The 26334-nt window shown below is 41.9% G+C and overlaps 3 long non-coding RNA genes across 3 annotated transcripts in view; 2 read left to right on the forward strand and 1 right to left on the reverse strand.

Annotated features, from left to right (window-relative positions):
• LOC310862367 overlaps positions 1–26334 on the reverse strand; it is a 705243-nt gene that overhangs the window by 201135 nt on the left and 477774 nt on the right. The gene's annotated exons all lie outside the window — the stretch shown is intronic.
• LOC310861100 lies at positions 18314–19363 on the forward strand. Its single transcript, XR_014569460.1, has 3 exons — positions 18314–18410; positions 18754–18920; positions 19264–19363. It is a non-coding gene; the product is annotated as an uncharacterized lncRNA (long non-coding RNA).
• LOC310861101 lies at positions 20942–23371 on the forward strand. The gene is made up of 3 exons (XR_014569461.1): positions 20942–20998; positions 22361–22405; positions 23264–23371. It is a non-coding gene; the product is annotated as an uncharacterized lncRNA (long non-coding RNA).

Raw genomic sequence — 26334 nt, forward strand, 5'->3', positions numbered from 1 at the left:
ACCAACTGTCACTGTTGCAGAGCCTAACACAGACACACACCAGCCAGCCAGGGAGGAGAGCTTGTACAGTACAGTACAGTACAGTACAGTACAGTACAGTACAGTACAGTACAGTACAGTACAGTACAGTACAGTACAGTACAGTACCACTCACTTCAGACAGGTCTGATTGTTTTTCTTTTTTTGCTGGTTAATTATGGTATGTGTGATAATTATGTAAGCTTACCATGATCACAGTAATCCTTCAAAATACTTTTTCATACTTATTATCTTTTCCGTTTTTTACATTAATGCACAAGTGGATACTATAGCTTAATATGGAGGCTACTGTACGTACTGACCCCCATGTAATGCCATTTATATCTGGGGCCTCCAGGGGCCACAAGGGGGCGCTCTGCCCGCGGGCCGCCTCCCTGCCCTAGTGGGCCAGGCTATTCAAGCCCAATTGAACTGAGTCAGTTCAGCTGTTGAGGTTAGAAGCAGGAAAAAGCCACAGAGCACAGACCAGAGAGAGACCACAGACCACAGACCACAGACCAGAGAGAGGAGAGACCACAGACCACAGACCACAGACCAGAGAGAGGAGAGACCACAGACCACAGACCACAGAGCACAGACCAGAGAGAGGAGAGACCACAGACCACAGACCACAGAGCACATACCACAGACCAGAGAGAGGAAAAGTGTGATTCTAGAAGTTTTATGAATACAAACCACAGCGAAGCAAGGTAACGCACCACTTATTATATAAGTTAATGTAAGAGTAACACATAATGGGAAGTTCCTTTTGTTTTTGATGAGTGGGTGTTGTTTATTTGTAGAAACCATTGTGGATTCACTGGGGCAGCCATTGCATTGTTTGTGCCCAGCCTGTTGGATCATGTGTGTGTCTGTCTCTGTACCAGTAGGTGTCACTATAGTCTCACAGTAAAACCACTGTGGTTGAGTTCTATTTGCATCAAATAACAACTTGTTATAGTTGTGTGATGTGCATGCGAACACGGACTCATTGATGACGCCACACAGGCGGGTGTGGTAAACTAATGACACTGATTGCGGGCATTGAATCAGGTGGCGACGAGAGGACGCCAGTATAAAAGTGACACTTAGACGGCTGTGTGTTGTTGGAGCCCACGTCTAGTGAAGCGGCACTCTGGGTACGGGAGGGGCCGTTCGCAAGTGGTATAGTCTTGCCGACGGTGAAGACAGGTAGTGAGGTAGCCCCTTTCGGGACCCTACGTAAAACTTTTCTGATATTTTGTTGAGTTTTACGTTGGGTCCCTGCTCGCTACTGTACTTTCGTATGGAAATTCCTATATGCGGATATGGAGATTCTCTCTAAAATAGGACCCGCGGCATGTGACGCCATTATTTTCCTTGAGTTATTCTGAATTCGGTAACTTTAAGTAGCTATACATCCAGCTGCGAATATCTCCTGTGGCGCGGAAGCCGTTAAGTATTTTTAATCTTTGTTTGACCGATTTGGTCGCTTTATTTCTTCTTGTTTGTTTACCGTTTATTGTACCGCCTCCCGGTGTGCGGTTGGCTTGTGAGGCTACGTCCCTGCCTCTGATCTGCTGTGTCATAGCTATAGCGCCACTAGCTAGCCAGATAGGCGGTACAATGAGGTGTCAATAAACAAGGAAGGAAAAGAAGAATCCAAGCTTCCAAATCGGGCAAACATATATTAAAAATACTTAACGGCTTCCGCGCCACAGGAGATATTCGCAAAGGTATGTATGTGTACTTATACTTTACATATTCAGAAAGCCTCATACTGAAGAATATCGTCAAAGAGCGCGGGGAGGCGTTTTTACATGTAAACATGAGCCAGTAAATGTTTTAATCAGGTGGCATGGACGACGTGGAACAGGACCCAATGCACTGGGTCGAACAAATGTCAGAAACTTCAGTAGCATTTGGGTTCTGCTTGGAGGGCTAGTAGTGAGGGGGAGCTAGCTGTCATATCGTAGCAGGAGGGGAGACTACACCTGCGGTCTCCTGTAGTTTAGACAGAGGGGCTTTTAGAGAGTGTGCGCTCACTTTGCTCCTCCATACAATCTGCAACGGACTGAACGTTAACTTGTCCAAGTCACGACGTCCGACACGCATCTCCCCGGGGAGTTGGACGGCGTCACAAGCAAAGACCCCGGGGGAGGGTCCGCCACATGGCGAGTTAAGTACCCAGAGAAATGTATTGTGTATTGTAGGCTATGTGCATGATTATGTAAGAGACATTGTATTGTGAATACACAGATTATTTAAGAGACATTGTATTTATACAGTTTATATAGCTACTTGGTTTTAATGGGGGGTTTAATGTGTTACTGTATTGATTCTTATATTTTGTATACTATTCCATGTATTCCATGTATATTCCAAGCATTATAATAAAGGTTGCTATTTGTACCTTGTTGTCTGCGGTGCTTCCAGGGCTGACATTTACGTACTATAGAAAACCCACATTTATTACACTGGTGGCAGTGGTGGGATCTATAAAAATGTCAGTCTCTGATCATGGAGCGAGCCCCAGTAACAACAGTGGTGGCCACAGTAACAATTTATCTGCAACTCCACGGCCAGTCTTTATGCCAGAAACATTCACGGGCACGGGACGGGAATGGGCTGATTGGGCTGAACAGTTCGAAATGGCAGCTGACGTTAATAATTGGGATGAATCTCTGAGATTGAAGTTTATGAGTCTACTTTTGTCTGGTCGAGCTCGGGAGGTGTATAGCGGGTTGTCTGTAGCAGCTAAAGCTAATTATGCCTCACTAAAGACTGCAATGGGGAGATGTCTAGATCCTTGTGATAGTGATGACTGGAACAGAGCCAGCTTCTCATCACGTAGGAGGTTGCATAATGAGACTTTAAGAGAATTTGGCATTGCACTGCGGCGGTTGGTTACTAAAGCATACCCTACAATAGATCTTAATACCCAGGATGTATTGGCAAAAGACCATTTTATTGCACATGTGGGAAATGGAGATTTGCGTATCAACCTTCGCAGTGCCAAGACAGCAACATTGGAGGACGCAATTAACCTGGCTGCAGAGCTTGAGCTCATTAGGAGTTTAGAGGGAGGGGCCCCAATGACTGATAAGGTGTGTGGGGTTGTTGAAATATCTGCCAGTAATGAGCAGATTGACTCTTTACTTGGTGTTGTAGAAGGCATTAGGCAGGAGGTTAAGTCTTTGCAATCAACTGTACAGGCAATGAGCCTCCCAAGTGAATCTGCTTCTTCGCACATAGAACAAGAATCTGCCCCTCTCTTATACCCAGTCCCTATTCCTCCGCCTAAACTGGAGGCAGACCAGAGCAAGGAATGCTGGGAGTGTGGGTGCAAGCGTCACTCACGCCGTGACTGTCCTTATTTTATAGGGAACCTAGTGGGAGCGAACACTAAAACTCAAATCCCTGCTCCTCATTCTATGTCCACTGTGGCGTCTGCTATCTTAAAGGGTAACTCTGGATATCTTAAAGCTAAAATAGGTGGCCTTGACTGTCATGTACTGGTCGATACTGGAGCCTCACGCTCTATTATTCCGAAACAACTGTGGTTGTCTATTACTAAAGGTGGAAGTGACCTAGTAAATTATATTGGCAAAGCTACAGCAGCTAATGGGGGTGGAATGCATATTTTGGGCTCCTGGCAGACAGTATGTCAATTTGATTCGCTTGCACTGGTTGCTGAGTTTTTGGTCTCTGATATTCCCTCCACAGAAGTTTTACTTGGTTTTGATTTTCTGTATGTATGTATGGAGCTGTTGTCGATCTGGGGAAGAAACAATGTCAGATTTTGGGCAAACGGCTCCCCTTGGTTGATCTTAATCCCTCATTAGAACCCCAAATAGTTGTTGTTCACACGGATACAGTAGTACCCCCCCGCAGTGAAGCCATTGTCTGGGGTCAGGTACGGAGTGGGTGGGGAGATTATGCAGAAGGGATGTTGGAACCGTCCACCTCAATTTGTAAACAGAGTGACATTTTGGTGGCCAGAGTGGTTTGCAGTGTCCAGCAGGGTAGACTACCAGTGAGAGTTATTAATGTAACTAATGAGGGCCTACCACTTAAGAGCGGCATGAAGATAGGCACACTGTTTACTGATATTGAAGTAGGTGAGGAGTCAATGGAGCAGTGTGAGGACGGGGAGGGAGGAACCTTATTGCCACCGTGGACAGTTGACACACTTGTGGACCACTTTGGGGTAGGAGAGAAGGGTCTCGCTCCAGATGAGGTGAGGGCAATTAGGCAGTCATTTCACAAGTACCGGGACGTGTTCAGTCGGGGTGATGCAGATTTGGGCAGAACACATTTAACATCACATAAAATTGACACAGGGAATGCACAACCCATTAAGTTGCATCCTCGACGGGTCCCCCTTCACTTACAACAAGAAGTAACTAATAATCTGACACAAATGTTGGCTAATGGGATAATCCGTCCTTCCTGCAGTCCATGGGCAGCCCCAGTTATGCTTGTAAAAAAGAAGGGAGGTGGGCTCCGGTTTTGTGTTGACTATAGGAAACTCAATGAGGTTACAAAAAAAGATGCATATCCCCTCCCTAGGATTGATGATGCCCTTGATAGCCTGTCACACGCTCGGTGGTTTTCCACCTTAGACTTGGCTAGTGGCTATTGGCAGGTTGAAGTAGAGCCAGAGAGTCGCCATAAGACTGCCTTTGCCACCCGACAGGGCTTGTTTGAATTTAATGTTTTGAGTTTTGGCCTTTGTAATGCACCTAGCACTTTCCAGAGGTTAATGGATTTAATTCTTGCTGATTTGCAGTGGACTACATGTCTAGTTTACCTGGATGACATAATAGTGTTTGGGCGCAGTTTTCAGGAACATCTGACACGTCTTGATGAGGTACTGGGAAAACTCCAGCAGGCCAACCTTAAAGTGAAACCATCAAAGTGTAACTTATTCTCTACTAAAGTCCATTACTTGGGGCACGTTATATCCGCTGAGGGAGTGAGACCAGACCCAGCTAAGGTGGAGGCAGTCAGAGAGTGGCCTGTCCCTACCAATCAGACAGAGGTTTCCAGCTTTGTAGGGCTGGCATCTTACTATAGGAGGTTTGTAAAGGGTTTTGCAGACATTGCTCGCCCGCTACATAAGCTAGCAGAGAAGGGAAAGCGTTTCCAGTGGAGCGAAACTTGTCAATGTGCTTTTGATCAGCTTAAGACTAGTTTGATTACGGCCCCTGTGTTGGCTTACCCAGACCCCTCCAAACCCTTTATTTTGGACACAGATGCAAGTGATGTGGGGATTGGAGCAGTGATATCTCAGGAGGAGGACGGGATGGAACGAGTGGTTGCATATGCCAGTAGGGCCCTTGCAAAGTCAGAGCGGAAATATGCCACTACAAAAAAGGAGCTTTTGGCTATGGTAGTCTATACTAAACACTTTAGACACTATCTGCTAGGTAAAGAGTTTGTACTGCGAACTGACCACAATTCCCTACGGTGGCTACACAATTTTCAGGCTCTGGAGGGGCAGTTGGCTCGCTGGATTGAACAACTTGCCAATTTCCAATACACTATTGTCCATCGGCCTGGCAAACTTCACAGCAATGCTGATGCCCTCTCTAGGCTACCAGGCTTTCTAGAAAATAAACGGCAACCTGAACAGGGTCCCCCTCAGGGAGTGCCAGTAAAGCTCAACCTAAAAGTATGTGTGGTACAGGAGGTTCCAGACACCTCAGTGGCTAGTGAGATGGATGAGCTTTCTCTGGCACAGATGGCAGACAATGAGTTGCAGCAAATAATTCACTGTAAAAATCTGTCTGCTGACAGCTTAATTCCAGACGATCCTGATTTACAGAAATATGCACAAATTTGGGCTCAGCTTAAGGTACAGAGAGGCAGGTTAGTGAGGATTCCTCCTGCCAATTCTGATGCGGCATCCAAAGTACAGGTGGTTTTACCTCGGTCAATGGTGCCTGAGGTCTTAGCACAGCTTCATAGTGTTTCCACTGGGGGCCATTTGGGGGTGCAAAAACTGCAGGGAAAGGTTAAAGACCGCTTTTACTGGCTGGGGTGGTTTATAGATGTAAAGACATGGGTTAAAGACTGTGTAGATTGTGCTTCTCGTAAGACACAGGGGAAAGCACGGTGTGCCCCTTTACAGCCATCCGTGTCATCGAGGCCGTTCGAGCGAGTAGCCCTTGACATTCTTGGTCCCCTTCCAGAGACCCCGGGGAAGAATAAGTATGTATTGGTTGTCGGCGACTATTTCTCAAAGTGGACAGAGGCTTTCCCACTGCCTAATCAAGAAGCCTGTACTGTCGCTAAAGTTTTGACGGAACAATGGGTGTGTCGGTTTGGCGCCCCTCGGAGTCTGCATTCAGATCAGGGACGCAATTTTGAATCAAACTTGTTCAAAGAACTGTGTAGGCTTTTGCATAATTATGCATAAAACTCGCACTACACCTTATCACCCAGAGTCAGATGGGTTGATCGAGCGATTCAACCGTACCCTTTTAGATATGCTATCCCTCTTTGTGGAAGACAATCAGTCTAATTGGGACACACTGTTACCATATGTTATGTTGGCATATCGTAGCAGTGTGCATGCTAGCACCCTGTTTACTCCTTACAGGGTATTGTTTGGACAAGAAATGGTCTTGCCAGTAGATGTTATGCTAAACATAGACAACCAGGAGTCCTTTACCTCAGTAGACAATTATGTGGCTAGGCTGAGGGACACATTGTCTACTGTTGTAGAGGCCGTTAAGAAACATCAAGCAAGGGCCTCAGGACACCAGAAAGTGGCCTATGATTTCAAGGCGAAATTCCAATACTATTCTGAGGGAGAACTAGTTTGGATGAGGGATAAGGCTAAAAAGCGCGGGGTGAGTCCCAAACTACAGAGACGATATAAAGGACCCTATAGAGTAGTGGACAGGGTGACGGATGTCCTCTACAGGCTAGTGCCAGTGGAGGGAGGCTCAGAAACTGTTGTACATTTCAACCGCCTCAAACCCTGTACTTCTTCCTTGCCAGTGCCATCTGAGTCAACAGAGAATGAGACATCCATGGGAGATGGACAGAGGGTCTGCCCTACTCCGCCAGAACAGCGCCAGCAATCGGAGGTTCCAGGTTGTGCCAGTTGGGTCCAGCTTCGTCCGGCCCGCCGTGATGTCCCCGCGGAGGTGAGGACAGCGCCGGCAGGGGCGAACGAGGGTGGTCAGCGGCAACAGGGGACCCCGTCAGCAGGAGTGATGACACCGGTAGTGCAGCGGGACATGGAGACTGTCCCAGAGGTCACCGGAGAACAAGGAGGCCCACCAGTAGATTCAGCAGCCTCTGAAGTAACCCTTCCATCGAACAGGCCTGTGGCTGTCCTGGGACAATCGGGCCACCAAGCTGCAACGACGTCGGAGGAATGTTCTGCACGCCAGCAGAGCTCACCAGCTGGGCCACAGAAGGGCAACGGGCCAGAAGGCCCCGCAGCAGCGGAATCGACCCAGCCCTTGGATCTGTCAGCGTCCCGTCCTGAGCGGTGGCAACAAGACTCCATAGGGGTGCCAACGCTAAGGGGAGGACGTCCACCTCGTCAGCGGAGACCGGCAGTCTGGTCACGAGACTACGATATGTCCTTATAGACTCGGGGACGAGTCCCTTTCTTCAAGAAGGGGAGAAGTGTGATGTGCATGCGAACACGGACTCATTGATGACGCCACACAGGCGGGTGTGGTAAACTAATGACACTGATTGCGGGCATTGAATCAGGTGGCGACGAGAGGACGCCAGTATAAAAGTGACACTTAGACGGCTGTGTGTTGTTGGAGCCCACGTCTAGTGAAGCGGCACTCTGGGTACGGGAGGGGCCGTTCGCAAGTGGTATAGTCTTGCCGACGGTGAAGACAGGTAGTGAGGGGGAGCTAGCTGTCATATCGTAGCAGGAGGGGAGACTACACCTGCGGTCTCCTGTAGTTTAGACAGAGGGGCTTTTAGAGAGTGTGCGCTCACTTTGCTCCTCCATACAATCTGCAACGGACTGAACGTTAACTTGTCCAAGTCACGACGTCCGACACGCATCTCCCCGGGGAGTTGGACGGCGTCACAAGCAAAGACCCCGGGGGAGGGTCCGCCACATGGCGAGTTAAGTACCCAGAGAAATGTATTGTGTATTGTAGGCTATGTGCATGATTATGTAAGAGACATTGTATTGTGAATACACGGATTATTTAAGAGACATTGTATTTATACAGTTTATATAGCTACTTGGTTTTAATGGGGGGTTTAATGTGTTACTGTATTGATTCTTATATTTTGTATACTATTCCATGTATTCCATGTATATTCCAAGCATTATAATAAAGGTTGCTATTTGTACCTTGTTGTCTGCGGTGCTTCCAGGGCTGACATTTACGTACTATAGAAAACCCACATTTATTACAGTTGTGAAGGAGGAGAAAAGCAAGTTAATAATAATGGGTTTTATGTATAACACACTTTACATTTGTTAGAATCTCAAAGTGCTACAATGAGAAAATGAAACCAGAAGAAACATCACACTAAAAACATCTAAGAAACAGAAACACAACATTTATTAGCTTCGACTCTAGTCGGTCCAAGGATGGCGAGCTGCCCGTGATTGGAGGAACCCAGAAGGTGTTGAATTGTCCTTGGGACAGACCCAGCCCCGTAGCCTTGTTCCCCCCAGTGTGGAAGGAAATTGTCACGCATACACTGCCCTACAAGGAGCAGTGCAGGACTGGACAATTAAGAATAGCACACACACACCCTCTGCCCTGTGAGGAACCACACGTCCCAAACTCTTCTCCCTTCTGGCTCCAAAACTGTGGAATGCACTTCCCATTGCAGTCAGAACCGCAGCATCACTCCCAATATTCCGCCGTAGCCTGAAAACCCACCTTTTCAGACTCCATCATGGCCCATAGCACTTACCCTAACCCCTTAGATAGCATTTCTGTAGACTTAGATAGCATTTGACACAGACTTATAGCATGTTATGTAGACAGCACTATAATTGTATTGTATATAGTCATAGCACGCCATAGTACATATGTATAGCATAGTAGTAAATATGTATAGTTTATATGTATGTATAATAATATATGTATAATGCCAGTTTGTAGGTCTAATGCTGCTTTTTTTATTGCCACTTTCCTTTTCCATCATCATTTGCATGTTGTCACGTGGGGTCTCCTATGGGGGGACGGGGGTGCAGGGGGGGGCGGGGGGGTGCGGGGTTCTCCTATGGGGGGATTTGGGGGGGGGGGGGTCTGCTATGGTGCAGGCATGTAACGATCGCACTGATTGCCAATTAGACGAGAATCTCAAGTCAGTATACAGTAGAAGGAAATGTTCTTCAGTCCAATACGATGCGATGTTCGAGCTGCCTGGATATCTGCATAACAATCACCATAATGGTTTATCTTTATACTGTTAAGATCCTCTTCACACTCTTCCAAGAGTACTAGTGTATAATGTGGACATTACCAAACATATATTATAGTTCATATACCAAACTAGATAAAGTGCCCCTCGGGGCACAGGGTCTCCACCAGGCCAGGTCAGGTTGTGGCCTCCTGGTGGCGCTATAACCTCGGGGCACAGGTCTCCACCAGGCCAGGTCAGGTGGTGGCCTCCTGGTGGCGCTATAACCTCGGGGCACAGGGTCTCCACCAGGCCAGGTCAGGTTGTGGCCTCCTGGTGGCGCTATAACCTCGGGGCACAGGTCTCCACCAGGCCAGGTCAGGTTGTGGCCTCCTGGTGGCGCTATAACCTCGGGGCACAGGTCTCCACCAGGCCAGGTCAGGTTGGTAAATCTGTGACCAAACAGGTCACCACAATATGATCATATGATCATATATATGTGATCTAGATTAAATTGAAAACGAAGTTCACTTTTTGTTTTACTGCTCTAAATACGATGACTTAAGGGACATTTTGGTTAATAAGATGTCTTCTATATGTGGGGATTTCCTAGATTTAAATGACTATGTCAAAATGGAGATATGTTTTGCCAAAGGGACTTTCGTTGTAGCAGATTTTATTTGTCAAGCTTGGGAAAGAAGACAGAGTACTCTGTATACATCTGAGGTGTAATATAATGAATTATGTAATGTAAACATGCTGTAAAATGCATACATTATGTAATGTAAAACATGCTGTCATTGCAAATGTGAAATGGTGTCTTATAAACCCATGAGGGCTGGGCACAAGGTGTGCACGACACGAAAATAAATAAACAATCAATCAATCAATCAATCAATCAATCAATCAATCAATCAATCAATCATATATCTGCTATTTTTCAATAGCTAAAGTATAACATAATGCTTTAAAACACCAAAAGGGGTTCCTGGTCAGAATGAGATCAGATTCTAAAAATGTCAGTCGTTCTTCGATTAAAAAGAAATAGCAGACCTACAAGCTCGTAGCGCGCCACTCGGTGGTGCGCTATGAGCTTGTAGATCTGCTGTTTTTCAATAGCTAAAGCACGACATGATGCTAACACCAAAATGGGTCCCCGGGCCAAAATGGGTTAAAAGCCCAAATATAAGTAGTAAAACTTTATGGGCAGAGGATTCTGGATGCCAAATTGATGATAAAAAGTGGAAAATAATCTTGTTAAAAGGCAAAACAAATGACATGCTCTAACAGAACTCATGAGACACAGTACAGTAAGATCATTCACAGGTTACATGTAACTCCAGATATACGCAGTAAATATGATCCAACATGTTCTGGGCAGTGCTTTAAATGTGAAAACAGTGCTGATACATGTAGCCATCTGATGTGGTCATGCCGTAAAATTAAAACATTTTGGTTAAGTGTTCAAAGTTTTTGACATCAGGATACCGTTAAACCCAGTGAACGTGGTACTGGGCTTAGAGACTCTGATTATGACTTAAGGTATAGATACATGTTACGAATAGCCCTCTAATACATGCCGCACGGCTTACAATTCTACAAAAATGTTTAGATGAGGATCCCCCTGACATAGAATTATGGTATGAAAAACTCATGTCGACACTGCCAATGGAGAGGTTATCATATGTATTAAGAGGCACTTCTTTTTTTTTGTGGCTTTCGCCTTTATTATATATTTTTGATGGAGGGACAGACAGGAAATGCCTCGTGCACTAATCACCCTAGTGGGCCAGGCTACAGTCAGCCTCGTGCACTAATCACCCTATAGTGCAGGGTTCCCCAATTAGCTTTCCTCAAGGGCCATATTTTGACTAGCGTACCAGGCTGGGGGCCGAGTCCGCACGCACGACGTCGAGGTCTTAACCTGAACATACATTTTCAGGTCAAGACCCCATTTGAAAAGGATGCCCAGTTTGACATGCATAGGCTACTGTACGTACTGACCCCCATGTAATGCCATTTATATCTGGGGCCTCCAGGGGCCACAAGGGGGCGCTCTGCCCGCGGGCCGCCTCCCTGCCCTAGTGGGGCAGGCTAATCAAGCCCAATTGAACTGAGTCAGTTCAGCTGTTGAGGTTAGAAGCAGGAAAAAGCCACAGAGCACAGACCAGAGAGAGGAGAGACCACAGACCACAGACCAGAGAGAGGAGAGACCACAGACCAGAGAGAGGAGAGACCACAGACCACAGAACAGAGAGAGGAGAGACCACAGACCAGAGAGAGGAGAGACCACAGACCACAGAACAGAGAGAGGAGAGACCACAGACCAGAGAGAGGAGAGACCACAGACCACAGAACAGAGAGAGGAGAGACCACAGACCACAGACCACAGACCACAGACCAGAGAGAGGAGAGACCACAGACCACAGACCACAGACCAGAGAGAGGAGAGACCACAGACCACAGACCAGAGAGAGGAGAGACCACAGACCACAGACCACAGACCAGAGAGAGGAGAGACCACAGACCACAGACCACAGACCACAGACCACAGACCACAGACCACAGACCAGAGACCAGAGACCAGAGAGAGGAAAAGTGTGATTCTAGAAGTTTTATGAATACAAACCACAGCGAAGCAAGGTAACGCACCACTTCTTATATAAGTTAATGTAAGAGTAACAGATAATGGGAAGTTCCTTTTGTTTTTGATGAGTGGGTGTTGTTTATTTGTAGAAACCATTGTGGATTCACTGGGGCAGCCATTGCATTGTTTGTGCCCAGCCTGTTTGATCATGTGTGTGTCTGTCTCAGTACCAGTAGGGGTCACTATAGTCTCACAGTAAAACCACTGTGGTTGAGTTCTATTGGCATCAAATAACAACTTGTTATAGTTGTGAAGGAGGAGAAAAGCAAGTTAATAATAATCGGTTTTATGTCTAACACACTTTCCATTTGTTAGAATCTCAAAGTGCTACAATGAGAAAATAAAACCAGAAGAAACATCACACTAAAAACATCTAAGAAACAGAAACACAACATTTATTAGCCTGGTCGGTCCAAGGATGGCGAGCTGCCCGTGATTGGAGGAACCCAGACCGTGTTGAATTGTCCTTGGGACAGACCCAGCCCCGTAGCCTTGTTCCCCCCAGTGTGGAAGGAAATTGTCACACATACACTGGTTTGTCTGGGTGCCAGGACAGTGCCAACAGTGCAGTACACTAAGGTGTAGGCACTTTGTGTCTTTGGGGCTATTTCATATAGCCACTGTTAAGGCAATCTGTCGGTGTGCACATATAACACAGTTGAACACAATAATCGAGACAGACACAATTCAGAGTTTCAGAGTATTGGAATAGATTGTATTCGAATACGAAGTAGCCATGTAGCGTTACAATGGAACACCACACACTGACTCAACACATCTTAGTCAGACTTCAGTTTAAGTACATTATTACCCCCCCCCCCCAGGGGTGGGTCCTAACACATGCCAATGAGAGACAAGTCACAGCTGGTCAAATGTCAGTGGAACAGGCTTTGTTTATGATGTCCTTAAATATACAACTCAGGTATCCCACATATCCTTGACACCACTTAGTGGTGTAAGGGTTTATTGTCAATTGATGTGTTTGTATTTATTGTCCTGGTTATTGTAGTATGCTTATATTTGGATTCAAATCCTAATTGAGGAATTTATTTTGAAATGCATTTAATACTAAACTGTACTGGTTTCAATACTGCAACAGTTGCACAAGGTGTCAATCAGTCAGTGTAGTTGGGTGCACCCACAGATTTAAAAAAGCCCCTGAGGTTTAAAAACCTAAGATTAATCTATTGATATCAAGGTATACCTATTTCATTTGTTGTTTACTGTCATGCTGTATGTTTGTGCGTAATGTTTTACTTTAGTTTTTTTCCTATTTCAATGTATATAAATGATTAGAGACTTGCATCTGGTCTCATTATTTACCCCTCTGGCTCCAAATTGACGTGATTCCGGCATATGCCCATATTTGTTATATATATATATATAGGCCTACACGTGTGTGTGTGTGTGTGTGTGTGTGTGTGTGTGTTGTTTAGTGAGCAAGACTTTACTATAGCAGTTCCTTAAAGGACCACTTTACCACTTTTCAACTTATTTATATGAAGATAATTGTTCATGATAAAAACCACTATCGCTTAGATAGCACTTTTTGTAGATTAGCATTTGATACAGATTTATAGCATGCTATGTAGACAGCACTAGAATGGCATTGTATGTAGTCATAGCACTTCATAGTATATGTATAGCATAGTATAGTATATATGTATAGTTTCATTATATAGATATTCCACTGTTACGTTCTTAGCTTACGCATGTTTCATGATAACTACTTTTCATGTATGTGATGTATTGCCATGCTTTTTGTTCTTGCTTAATGTAAATCGCTCTGGATTAAGAGCGTCTGATAAATGCTTAAATTGTAATCCCTGTGGGCTCCCCCAGAGTTAGAGTCAAAGTGACCTTGAGCAAGACTCTGAACCCCTGATTGCTCCTGATGTGCTGGTTGGTGCCTTGCGTGGTTTCCTCCGCCATCGGTGTGTGAATGGGTGAATGTAATGCACAATCTATGTAAGTGTGTGTGTGTGTGTGTGTGTGTGTGTGTGTGTGTGTGTGTGTGTGTGTGTGTGTGTGTGTGTGTGTGTGTGTGTGTGTGTGTGTGTGTGTGTGTGTGTGTGTGTGTGCGCACATTCTATGTAAAGCGCCTTGGATAAGGTCGGCGGGCGCTATATTATTTAGACCTCAGGATACATCACTGAGGATACGTCCCAGGTGCATCCATGCCATGTTTTTTTTTGTTATTATATAGATTACTATAATATTTATATTATTTATAATTTTAGAACACCAGGAACAATATTTCACTCTACATAAGAAGAAACTGTGAGGAACAACCTGGAGGACATTTGCACGCCTTTTATTGATTCATTTTTTTAAGAGTTAAGTTTTACAGAAAGTAATCAAAAAAAGAAGGGAGAGAAATCAACTCATATTAATTTGCTTCTCGTTATTTACCAATTAACAGTTTTTACTGCCCTTAACAATATTTTTGCATAATTGATTGATTGTTTGATTATATTAAACAGAAAATAAAAATCATCGCATGAAACAGAAACTACAATCAAAGTGTACATAAGGACAAATTAACCTATTCTTTGGAAGAGAAGGGTTTCCCCAGTACCAAACCTGCTAAATTTGAATTCCCATTAATCAACCTATCTAAACAAATGCTAACTAGTAGAACAATTTCAGTTAATGATGAACATCTTGCCATATTCACCAGGTCACCAGAAACGTCCTCCTAGCCTTATCCTTAACCCTCAATTAGACCCCCCCCCCCATAGAGCTTATATAGGTCTCTATAGGTCTAGGTCTCCATAGGTCTCCATAGGTCTCAGGTCCACCTTCTCTGTCCATCAACTCTTACACAATAACACAACACAGAGAACAATAACCCTTACACAATAACACAACACAGAGAACAATACCCCTTACACAATAACACAACACAGGCTGTGTTCTGCCCATCAAACAAATATTTGGTCAAACCATGTGACTCCCATTGGAATTGCATTGTGGCGGCCATTAAACACAGGCAAGACACAGAACATGTGTTCTGAATGTGTGTATGGGGCCTTACAAAACATTTCAACTTTAACAAGATACTTATCATAAAAGTAACAGGTCTATAATCTGTTATTCTTCACCAATCATAATATAAATGATTAAAAGCAATTAACAACTACATGTACTTGTAAAATGTTTATCAAAGCAGTTTTGTTTAATCAGAACAATTAATCCATTGATTTAAACTCATGATCTCATCTTTAAAATCATTTTAAGGAGGATTAACCATCTCTCACCTTAGTGCCGGGACACTTTAAGGAACATTCCTATTCATTTATTTTAAAGATTTTATTGTAGCTTTTTAAAGGACCACTTCACCACTTTTCAAATGACCTTCATATAATTGGTCTTCACGACCAGTGACATCAAAGATGGGGAATACAAGCTAATAAAAACGGCAGACTTTCTATTCCTGGAAAGTTGCAATACGAAAATGGAAGCCATCGTTCTCATGATACGAAAAATCTCTCTCTCTCTCTCTCTCTCTCTCTCTCTCTCTCTCTCTCTCTCTCTCTCTCTCTCTCTCTCTCTCTCTCTCTCTCTCTCTCTCTCTCTATATATATATATATATATATATATATATATATATATATATATATATATATATATCGTTCATTTGTATAGATAACGATCACCTTATCGGTCAGGCTTATCGAGCCGGGTTCTTATCGATAACGATCACCTTATCGAGCCGGGGTCTTATCGATACCACTGTCGAGCATTTTCTATTATTTTGTGGAAAGACGGGAGACGATAACATTCTAAACAGAACCAGTATATTTTACTAAGGGCCTTCAAATACAGTACTTTTCTAACAGACGGAAGGCAATTGACCTTCTTACCAAAAATAATAATATTAAATAAACTGCTAACTGGTTAATATGTCACTTTAAAAGCGTAATGTTGTTCACCTGTACAGCGCTGGACGGCAGGTATCAATACACTTTTAGACCAACATGTTTGTGCCAGCGTGGATGATTAAATGTATTTTTTGATCGCCTCTCGTCTTGATTGTTTAAACATGACGTCATGGGCCGTAACATGCTCCATAACAGGCTTGATAAGCCCAAAGATTATTGATAACGGGTATACTCAATAAGCCCAAAGCTTATCGATAACATGTACTGGATAAGCCCAAAGCTTATTGATACCGGGTATTCAATGAGCTTGTTATCGGATTGTTTCGGGTATCGGTTATCAAGCTCCATGGTACGGTACGGTACGGTACGGTACGGTACGGGTACGGTACGGTACGGTACAGTACGGTACAGTAAGGTACGGTACGGTACGGGTACGGTACGGTACGGTACGGTACAGTACGGTACGGGTGCAGTGTGGTACGGTACGGTACAGGTACGACCCCCAACCGCTCTGTGCCGTGGTTCTTCTATTCTTTATTTGTTTTACTGAGGTTAAGGTTAGGAATAAGGTTAGGTTTAGATATAGTTTTACTGATGTTAAGGTTAGGAATAAGGTTAGGTTTAGACATAGTTTTACTGAGGTTAAGGTTAGGAATAAGGTTAGGTTTAGACATAGTTTTACTGAGGTTAAGGTTTAGGAATAAGGTTAGGTTTAGACATAGTTTTACTGAGGTTAAGGTTAGGTTTAGACAGTTTTACTGAGGTTAAGGTTAGGAATAAGGTTAGGTTTAGACATAGTTTTACTGAGGTTAAGGTTAGGAATAAGGTTAGGTTTAGATATAGTTTTACTGAGGTTAAGGTTAGGAATAAGGTTAGGTTTAGACATAGTTTTACTGAGGTTAAGGTTAGGAATAAGGTTAGGTTTACACATAGTTTTACTGAGGTTAAGGTTAGGAATAAGGTTAGGTTTAGACATAGTTTTACTGAGGTTAAGGTTAGGAAAAAGGTTAGGTTTAGACATAGTTTTACTGAGGTTAAGGTTAGGTTTAGACATAGTTTTACTGAGGTTAAGGTTAGGAATAAGGTTAGGTTTAGACATAGTTTTACTGAGGTTAAGGTTTTGGAATAAGGTTAGGTTTAGACATAGTTTTACTGAGGTTAAGGTTAGGAATAAGGTTAGGTTTAGACATAGTTTTACTGAGGTTAAGGTTAGGAATAAGGTTAGGTTTACACATAGTTTTACTGAGGTTAAGGTTAGGAATAAGGTTAGGTTTAGACATAGTTTTACTGAGGTTAAGGTTTAGGAATAAGGTTAGGTTTAGACATAGTTTTACTGAGGTTAAGGTTTAGGAATAAGGTTAGGTTTAGACATAGTTTTACTGAGGTTAAGGTTAGGTTTAGACAGTTTTACTGAGGTTAAGGTTAGGAATAAGGTTAGGTTTAGACATAGTTTTACTGAGGTTAAGGTTAGGAATAAGGTTAGGTTTACACATAGTTTTACTGAGGTTAAGGTTAGGAATAAGGTTAGGTTTAGACATAGTTTTACTGAGGTTAAGGTTAGGAAAAAGGTTAGGTTTAGACATAGTTTTACTGAGGTTAAGGTTAGGTTTAGACATAGTTTTACTGAGGTTAAGGTTAGGAATAAGGTTAGGTTTAGACATAGTTTTACTGAGGTTAAGGTTTTGGAATAAGGTTAGGTTTAGACATAGTTTTACTGAGGTTAAGGTTAGGAATAAGGTTAGGTTTAGACATAGTTTTACTGAGGTTAAGGTTAGGAATAAGGTTAGGTTTACACATAGTTTTACTGAGGTTAAGGTTAGGAATAAGGTTAGGTTTAGACATAGTTTTACTGAGGTTAAGGTTAGGAAAAAGGTTAGGTTTAGACATAGTTTTACTGAGGTTAAGGTTAGGTTTAGACATAGTTTTACTGAGGTTAAGGTTAGGAATAAGGTTAGGTTTAGACATAGTTTTACTGAGGTTAAGGTTTTGGAATAAGGTTAGGTTTAGACATAGTTTTACTGAGGTTAAGGTTAGGAATAAGGTTAGGTTTAGACATAGTTTTACTGAGGTTAAGGTTAGGAATAAGGTTAGGTTTACACATAGTTTTACTGAGGTTAAGGTTAGGAATAAGGTTAGGTTTAGACATAGTTTTACTGAGGTTAAGGTTTAGGAATAAGGTTAGGTTTAGACATAGTTTTACTGAGGTTAAGGTTTAGGAATAAGGTTAGGTTTAGACATAGTTTTACTGAGGTTAAGGTTAGGTTTAGACAGTTTTACTGAGGTTAAGGTTAGGAATAAGGTTAGGTTTAGACATAGTTTTACTGAGGTTAAGGTTAGGAATAAGGTTAGGTTTACACATAGTTTTACTGAGGTTAAGGTTAGGAATAAGGTTAGGTTTAGACATAGTTTTACTGAGGTTAAGGTTAGGAAAAAGGTTAGGTTTAGACATAGTTTTACTGAGGTTAAGGTTAGGTTTAGACATAGTTTTACTGAGGTTAAGGTTAGGAATAAGGTTAGGTTTAGACATAGTTTTACTGAGGTTAAGGTTTTGGAATAAGGTTAGGTTTAGACATAGTTTTACTGAGGTTAAGGTTAGGAATAAGGTTAGGTTTAGACATAGTTTTACTGAGGTTAAGGTTAGGAATAAGGTTAGGTTTACACATAGTTTTACTGAGGTTAAGGTTAGGAATAAGGTTAGGTTTAGACATAGTTTTACTGAGGTTAAGGTTTAGGAATAAGGTTAGGTTTAGACATAGTTTTACTGAGGTTAAGGTTAGGTTTAGACAGTTTTACTGAGGTTAGGAATAAGGTTAGGTTTAGACATAGTTTTACTGAGGTTAAGGTTAGGAATAAGGTTAGGTTTACACGTAGTTTTACTGAGGTTAAGGTTAGGAATAAGGTTAGGTTTAGACATAGTTTTACTGAGGTTAAGGTTAGGAAAAAGGTTAGGTTTAGACATAGTTTTACTGAGGTTAAGGTTAGGTTTAGACATAGTTTTACTGAGGTTAAGGTTAGGAATAAGGTTAGGTTTAGACATAGTTTTACTGAGGTTAAGGTTTTGGAATAAGGTTAGGTTTAGACATAGTTTTACTGAGGTTAAGGTTAGGAATAAGGTTAGGTTTAGACATAGTTTTACTGAGGTTAAGGTTAGGAATAAGGTTAGGTTTACACATAGTTTTACTGAGGTTAAGGTTAGGAATAAGGTTAGGTTTAGACATAGTTTTACTGAGGTTAAGGTTTAGGAATAAGGTTAGGTTTAGACATAGTTTTACTGAGGTTAAGGTTAGGTTTAGACAGTTTTACTGAGGTTAGGAATAAGGTTAGGTTTAGACATAGTTTTACTGAGGTTAAGGTTAGGAATAAGGTTAGGTTTACACGTAGTTTTACTGAGGTTAAGGTTAGGAATAAGGTTAGGTTTAGACATAGTTTTACTGAGGTTAAGGTTAGGAAAAAGGTTAGGTTTAGACATAGTTTTACTGAGGTTAAGGTTAGGTTTAGACATAGTTTTACTGAGGTTAAGGTTAGGAATAAGGTTAGGTTTAGACATAGTTTTACTGAGGTTAAGGTTAGGAATAAGGTTAGGTTTAGACATAGTTTTACTGAGGTTAAGGTTTTGGAATAAGGTTAGGTTTAGACATAGTTTTACTGAGGTTAAGGTTAGGAATAAGGTTAGGTTTAGACATAGTTTTACTGAGGTTAAGGTTAGGAATAAGGTTAGGTTTAGACCATAGACTGTAAAAAATATGGACAAAGCGTTCCCCGGGTCTAACATGAACGTAAAATGAAGCCTGTAATGATATGCTAATTCCTGATGTAAGTCGCCATCTTTTGGTACCAGCTGGCCATTGGCTGGCTCCGTTTTGTACCAGCTGGTCATTGGCTGCCCAGACAACGAGGCGGGACTTCCCCCCTTCTTCTCTGTTGGTTTTTATTTTGACTCGAGTGGGAGGAGAAGACTCTTGAGTGGGAGGGGAATCCCGATCATAGACTGTAACGGTAGCCACGCCCCTCAGAACATACGCGACTTTATGGTCATTTTTTTAATTAATGGGACCATAATTTTCCAAAAAGAATATTATGACATTAGAAATGAGACTTTAAACTAGTGACTGGAAGAAGAAAGTATTCATGACCATGTTTATTAAGGTAATACAGTCTAGGTGAAGTTGGGCCAAAATACATGGGCCTCTATGGAGCTATGGGGCTTTTTGGGTCCAGTCCAGCGCCACAACAGGCCATTATATGAACTACCGATTTCAAATGAGGCTTCACGAAATATCTGGCTGACTGCCCCCCTGGTTTAGACATAGTTTTACTGAGGTCGATAACATTTACTGGATAAGCCCAAAGCTTATTGATACCGGGTACTCAATAAGCTTGTTATCGGATTGTTTCGGGTATCGGTTATCAAGCTCCATCCCTAGGTATGGTACGGTACGGGTACGGTACGGTACGGTACGGTACGGTACGGTATGGTACGGTACAGTACGGTACAGTACAGTACGGTACAGTACGTTATGGTACGGTACGGTATGGTACGGTACGGGTACGGTACAGTACGGTACGGTACGGTACGGTACGGTATGGTACGGTATGGTACGGTACGGTACAGTACAGTACGGTACGGTACGGTACGGTACGGTATGGTACGGTACAGTACGGTACAGTACGGTACGGTACGGGTACGGTACGGTACGGTACGGTACGGTATGGTACGGTACAGTACGGTACAGTACAGTACGGTACAGTACGGTATGGTACGGTACGGTACGGTACGGGTGCAGTGTGGTACGGTACGGTACAGGTACGCCCCTCGACCGCTCTGTGCCGTGGTTCTTCTATTCTTTATTTGTTTTACTGAGGTTAAGGTTAGGAATAAGGTTAGGTTTAGACATAGTTTTACTGAGGTTAAGGTTAGGAATAAGGTTAGGTTTAGACAGTTTTACTGAGGTTAAGGTTAGTAATAAGGTTAGGTTTAGACATAGTTTTACTGAGGTTAAGGTTAGGAATAAGGTTAGGTTTAGACATAGTTTTACTGAGGTTAAGGTTAGGTTTAGACAGTTTTACTGAGGTTAAGGTTAGGAATAAGGTTAGGTTTACACATAGTTTTACTGAGGTTAAGGTTAGGAATAAGGTTAGGTTTAGACATAGTTTTACTGAGGTTAAGGTTTAGGAATAAGGTTAGGTTTAGACATAGTTTTACTGAGGTTAAGGTTTAGGAATAAGGTTAGGTTTAGACATAGTTTTACTGAGGTTAAGGTTAGGTTTAGACAGTTTTACTGAGGTTAAGATTAGGAATAAGGTTAGGTTTAGACATAGTTTTACTGAGGTTAAGGTTAGGTTTAGACATAGTTTTACTGAGGTTAAGGTTAGGAAAAAGGTTAGGTTTAGACATAGTTTTACTGAGGTTAAGGTTAGGAATAAGGTTAGGTTTAGACATAGTTTTACTGAGCTCGTAGCGCGCCACTCGGTGGCGCGCTACGAGCTTGTAGATCTGCTATTTTTCAAAAGCTAATAGCATAACATGATGCTAACACCAAAATGGGTTCCCGTTCAGAATGTTAAGGTTAGGAATAAGGTTAGGTTTAGACATAGTTTTACTGAGGTTAAGGTTAGGAATAAGATTAGGTTTAGACATAGTTTTACTGAGGTTAAAGGTGTAGTGAAACAGAAATGGTGAACAACATGAAAATGGTGTTTCAACATGAAACACCGGTCTGAAGTTTATGAACCAATCAGAGCGTCACATCCCTTCAGGCCATGGGACGGTAGCTAGGGACGGTGGCTATGCTATGCGCAACAGCGTGGTATGTGTTTGTTTATAAATCAGATGGTCGGCCAGCTGTACCAGTTTACTGTTATGTGGCTTATTTCTACCCTATAATGTTTTCAGGTACATATTTTAGCGTGATGATTGAGTTGAAACAGAGTAATACACTGTCTGGATGTTATCTGGAATGGAAATAAAAACGGAGTATTCTGTAATCAGTAGCAGCTGTGTTGGACGGAGGCGCAAATATGGGGAATTAAACAGGTGAGCTTCATTGTTATTGGCTTTTATCGATGTGTATCTCTACACGTCATCACGCAGCACGTTTTCATTTTAATAAATAAATAATACAATCGTTTGTATGGACCTTTGATATAAAAACACACAGAAATGAGAATTTTCAAAACAAATTGGCATCCATTGTTAGGTATGCCCATAATATGGGCATACCTAACAATGGATGCCAATTTTTTTTGAAAATTCTCATCATATTATGATGACCACGGATATGGTCTAAAAGTGTGAAAAACGTCTTTTTCATTTCACTGCGCCTTTAAGGTTAGGAATAAGGTTAGGTTTACACATAGTTTTACAGAGGTTAAGGTTAGGTTTAGACATAGTTTTACTGAGGTTAAGGTTAGGAATAAGGTTAGGTTTAGACATAGTTTTACTGAGGTTAACGTTAGGTTTAGACATAGTTTTACTGAGGTTAAGGTTAGGAATAAGGTCAGGTTTAGACATAGTTTTACTGAGGTTATGGTTAGGAATAAGGTTAGGTTTAGACATAGTTTTACTGAGGTTATAAGGTTAGGTTTAGACATAGTTTTACTGAGGTTAAGGTTAGGAATAAGGTTAGGTTTAGATATAGTTTTACTGAGGTTAAGGTTAGGAATAAGGTTAGGTTTAGACATAGTTTTACTGAGGTTAAGGTTAGGTTTAGACATAGTTTTACTGAGGTTAAGGTTAGGAATAAAGTTAGGTTTAGACATAGTTTTACTGAGGTTAAGGTTAGGAATAAGGTTAGGTTTAGACATAGTTTTACTGAGGTTAAGGTTTAGGAATAAGGTTAGGTTTAGACATAGTTTTACTGAGGTTAAGGTTAGGAATAAGGTTAGGTTTAGACATAGTTTTACTGAGGTTAAGGTTAGGAATAAGGTTAGGTTTAGACATAGTTTTACTGAGGTTAAGGTTAGGAATAAAGTTAGGTTTAGACATAGTTTTACTGAGGTTAAGGTTAGGAATAAGGTTAGGTTTAGACATAGTTTTACTGAGGTTAAGGTTAGGAATAAGGTTAGGTTTAGACATAGTTTTACTGAGGTTAAGGTTAGGAATAAAGTTAGGTTTAGACATAGTTTTACTGAGGTTAAGGTTAGGAATAAGGTTAGGTTTAACCATTTAAGCATAATTTCCATAGGTTACTTTAGGGAGAGGGGGTTGTTGGTAAATGGGTGACTCGTTTGGTATTAAATAAAAAAACATTTGCGGGACATCTTACATAGCGGTTTTTCACTTCCTGTCTCTCAGTTTCCTGCTAAAACCGCTTTTCAAATTAAGATGCTCTAATGTTGAAGTGAACGGCTGGCGATCTGTGAGTTAATTTTCAACCACTAGATGGCAGTGTTTGAGGTAAATGAGTTAAAGGGACACTTCACCTTATTTTATTACCATATAACCAGATCTTTATTTGAATTATTTTTGGGAGACAAGAAACATTTTCCTGGGTGGGGGGGTTATGTGGGTAATAATTAATAAAATGTATTTTTAGATATTTTAGTATTTCAAAGTGTCCGTGATGTCATGGACACTGGGCTCACTCCCTTCCTGGACTACATGTTGTCTCAGTAAGACAGCACCTCCCCCTATCCACAAGGAGGAGCAGTGCACCAAAGCATTATGGGAATTGTAGTGCAGGAAGGTAGTGAGCTCAGTGTCCATGACATCATCATTATGAAATACTAAAATATCTAGTAAAAACTCATCATTAGTACCACATAGAAACCCCAGGACGGTGTTTCTAGTCTCCCGAACATCATTACAATAAGATCTAGTAACAAAAGGGGTGAAGTGTCCCTTTAATGTAATGCTAGCAGGACCAGTGGAGGAAGAAGTACTCACATTTGTACTGGAGTTAAAGTAAAAGTTACAATATTAGACGTTTATACTCTTATCCACAATGACCTGTAAGTATAACCACCATGTAGAAATACTCTGCTACAGAATACAGGCCTGTAAAAGTACAACAGTATTGTGATAAAAACATACAGTACTCATTATGTACTATTTCACTTTCTGTCAAAATCTTTCACAAATAGCAGATCTACAAGATCATAGCATGGTGCATTGCAGCACATTGTGAGCTTGTAGATCTGCAGTTTTGGAAGAAACAAAGTAGTAAACTGTGCTTAAACGGTTAATGCATGTTACAGAAGATAGAGTATGTGAGTAAATGTACTCAGTGAGTCTCCATCAGTGTTACAGAGCATAGAGTATGTGAGTAAATGTACTCAGTGAGTCTCCATCAGTGTTACAGAGCATAGAGTATGTGAGTAAATGTACTCAGTGAGTCTCCATCAGTGTTACAGAGCATAGAGTATGTGAGTAAATGTACTCAGAGAGTCTCCATCAGTGTTACAGAGCATAGAGTATGTGAGTAAATGTACTCAGTGAGTCTCCAGCAGTGTTACAGAGCATAGAGTATGTGAGTAAATGTACTCAGAGAGTCTCCATCAGTGTTACAGAGGATAGAGTATGTGAGTAAATGTACTCAGTGAGTCTCCATCAGTGTTACAGAGCATAGAGTATGTGAGTAAATGTACTCAGTGAGTCTCCATCAGTGTTACAGAGCATAGAGTATGTGAGTAAATGTACTCAGTGAGTCTCCATCAGTGTTACAGAGCATAGAGTATGTGAGTAAATGTACTCAGTGAGTCTCCATCAGGGTTACAGAGCATAGAGTATGTGAGTAAATGTACTCAGTGAGTCTCCATCAGTGTTACAGAGCATAGAGTATGTGAGTAAATGTACTCAGTGAGTCTCCATCAGTGTTACAGAGGATAGAGTATGTGAGTAAATGTACTCAGTGAGTCTCCATCAGTGTTACAGAGCATAGAGTATGTGAGTAAATGTACTCAGTGAGTCTCCATCAGTGTTACAGAGGATAGAGTATGTGAGTAAATGTACTCAGTGAGTCTCCATCAGTGTTACAGAGCATAGAGTATGTGAGTAAATGTACTCAGTGAGTCTCCATCAGTGTTACAGAGCATAGAGTATGTGAGTAAATGTACTCAGTGAGTCTCCATCAGTGTTACAGAGCATAGAGTATGTGAGTAAATGTACTCAGTGAGTCTCCATCAGGGTTACAGAGCATAGAGTATGTGAGTAAATGTACTCAGTGAGTCTCCATCAGTGTTACAGAGCATAGAGTATGTGAGTAAATGTACTCAGTGAGTCTCCATCAGTGTTACAGAGGATAGAGTATGTGAGTAAATGTACTCAGTGAGTCTCCATCAGTGTTACAGAGCATAGAGTATGTGAGTAAATGTACTCAGTGAGTCTCCATCAGTGTTACAGAGGATAGAGTATGTGAGTAAATGTACTCAGTGAGTCTCCATCAGTGTTACAGAGCATAGAGTATGTGAGTAAATGTACTCAGTGAGTCTCCATCAGTGTTACAGAGGATAGAGTATGTGAGTAAATTTACTCAGTGAGTCTCCATCAGTGTTACAGAGCATAGAGTATGTGAGTACATTTACTCAGTGAGTCTCCATCAGTGTTACAGAGCATAGAGTATGTGAGTAAATGTACTCAGTGAGTCTCCATCAGTGTTACAGAGCATAGAGTATGTGAGTAAATGTACTCAGTGAGTCTCCATCAGTGTTACAGAGGATAGAGTATGTGAGTAAATGTACTCAGTGAGTCTCCATCAGTGTTACAGAGCATAGAGTATGTGAGTACATTTACTCAGTGAGTCTCCATCAGTGTTACAGAGGATAGAGTATGTGAGTAAATGTACTCAGTGAGTCTCCATCAGTGTTACAGAGGATAGAGTATGTGAGTAAATGTACTCAGTGAGTCTCCATCAGTGTTACAGAGCATAGAGTATGTGACTAAATGTACTCAGTGAGTCTCCATCAGTGTTACAGAGCATAGAGTATGTGAGTAAATGTACTCAGTGAGTCTCCATCAGTGTTACAGAGGATAGAGTATGTGAGTAAATGTACTCAGTGAGTCTCCATCAGTGTTACAGAGCATAGAGTATGTGAGTAAATGTACTCAGTGAGTCTCCATCAGTGTTACAGAGGATAGAGTATGTGAGTAAATGTACTCAGTGAGTCTCCATCAGTGTTACAGAGCATAGAGTATGTGAGTAAATGTACTCAGTGAGTCTCCATCAGTGTTACAGAGCATAGAGTATGTGAGTAAATGTACTCAGTGAGTCTCCATCAGTGTTACAGAGCATAGAGTATGTGAGTAAATGTACTCAGTGAGTCTCCATCAGTGTTACAGAGCATAGAGTATGTGAGTAAATGTACTCAGTGAGTCTCCATCAGTGTTACAGAGCATAGAGTATGTGAGTAAATGTACTCAGTGAGTCTCCATCAGTGTTACAGAGCATAGAGTATGTGAGTAAATGTACTCAGTGAGTCTCCATCAGTGTTACAGAGCATAGAGTATGTGAGTAA

This window comes from Protomyctophum parallelum (genome assembly GCF_964188405.1).
Source record: "Protomyctophum parallelum genome assembly, chromosome: 7".
Lineage (NCBI taxonomy): Eukaryota > Metazoa > Chordata > Actinopteri > Myctophiformes > Myctophidae > Protomyctophum > Protomyctophum parallelum.